Genomic DNA, 2,136 nt, shown 5'->3' on the forward strand with positions numbered 1-2,136 from the left:
AAGGCATCAGGTAGCTTGGTGAGTTGTTAGAGAGGCTAAGGAGCAAGGCTTGGAAGAACAGAAGCTCAGTGAGGTGAGACAGCCAAATGGTGGCCTAGGAACCAACTGCTTCTGTTACAGAGCCTAGAATTCCTAGCCTACTCAGGGTAAGTTGTTTATCCTACTTAACCTGCTGTTGTGGGCAGTTTCTCTAATGAATACCTCACCACACAGCGTCTCCTACATGCGTGGCACTTTCTGCCTTGCTAATGACAGGGCTCCTTTGTGGGTCCTATGGACCTTTCTCACCATCTTGGCTTTTGCTTCCTGCCCTTTCAAGCTAAGGTCCAGCAGTGGGGAATGAACTGACCAGTTTAGGCTAAAATGCCAAGGTCTTCAAATTAGGAAGTTAAAAGGAGTGTGCGCTCCCCTTAAATTTCCATTTCCCCTTCCAGGGAATCTCTCAGAAGGAAAAGGTGTTCAGATGCTGGACATCTCAAAATGACTGATACCCACAATACCTTTCTGTTGCCTTCTGGTTTGGACATCCTGCCCTGGACATAACAGATCCTTTGTGTTTGCTTTGTGTTATTATTTTGTTTTGATCATTTATTTTTGTGAGACAGAGTCTGTCTGTGTAGTCCAGGTTGCCCTGCATCTTACTGTGGATCTCATGCAAGCCTTGAACTCATGCTTCTTCTTCAGCCTCCCAAGTGCTGGAATCACAGGTGTGTGCCACCATACCTGGCTCACACTTGAGGTCTTTCAAATCAGTGGAAGAGTAACCTCCTATATCTCCAGGGTCCTTTCCTCCAGAGCTTTTGGCCTGGACAGGCCTTTCTCAGTTGGCTTCCATAATCACTACTGTGTTCATTCGCTAAAGTTGCCATCACAGACTACAGAAGACTGAGGTTCCTCAACGAGAGAAATGTAATTTCTCATAGCTCTGGAGGCTAGAAGTCAAGACCAAGGATCCAACATGGTTGACTTCTTTGGAAGCCTCTCTCCTTGTCTTGTAGATGATGACCTTCTTCTTGCCTCTTTACCCGGTTGCTTCTGGTGGCCCTGGTGTCTCTGTGAATCCTACTCTTTCTGCTCTTCTTCCTGCAGTGTCACTAGTCTGATCAATCAGAGCTCAGTCTCTGCACTCAAATCTGAGGTAAATTACGGTGCTCCTCTGTGGTACTTGAGTAAGGTTCCCCACCTATTCTCAGGCATCCTAAATAATTGGTCCCCAGAAGGTGAGACTGTTTAAGAAAGTTTAGCCATACTGGAGGAACTATGTCGCTGGGTCCGAGATTTGAGTTTTCAACAATCACGTCGTGTTTCCAGTGTGCTCTCTCCATTTTCTACTTGCAGTCAAGATGTGAATTCTTGGCTTCCAGCTCCAGCTGCCATGTTCCCTGCCTACTGTCCCCCATTATGAGCCTTAACTCTTTGGAACTATAATTCTCAAATAAACCCCTTTCTAAGTTGCCTAGGTTGTGGTGTTTTATCACAGCAATCCACTGTGAAACTATTACTATAGTGAAACGAGAATCTTAGATACTCTAGACTAGAGAGGGAGACATCACACTCACATAACTTATATGATAGAGTGTTGTAGTGTTTTATTCTATTATTAGTTACTGTTGCTAATCTCTTACTGAGCCTAGTTTATGAATAAAATTTAATTATATGTATAGGAAAAATCATATATATATCACATATGTAGAGTTTGTAGCTATCATTAGTTTCAAATACTACTGGGGGTCTTGGTATGTGCTCGTTCGTGGATAAGTGGATAAGGGGGGGATTATTGTAGACTTTTAAAAAACATTTAATTTCTTTGTGTGAGAGAGAGACAGACAGAGACAGAGACAGAGAGAGAGATGGAGAGAAAGGCCAATTTACAGGAGCAGGTACTCTCCTACCTTGTGTGAGAGATCATCAAGGGGTCCTATATAACTCAGACTGGTCTCCAACTTGTTACACTCCTACCTACCTCTGCCTCCAGGATAGGGCCCATAGGTATGGATCCATTCTATCTCAACCAAAGATCAGAGAGTTAGAACTTGCTTCTTGTTATTGTCAACAGTTCAAATAACAGATGTTATATCCAGACCTAGTATTTCAGGTATTAAGAAGTAGATCTGTTTCTAACACACACACACACAC

Source organism: Microtus ochrogaster, chromosome 17 (genome assembly GCF_000317375.1).
Source record: "Microtus ochrogaster isolate Prairie Vole_2 chromosome 17, MicOch1.0, whole genome shotgun sequence".
NCBI lineage: Eukaryota > Metazoa > Chordata > Mammalia > Rodentia > Cricetidae > Microtus > Microtus ochrogaster.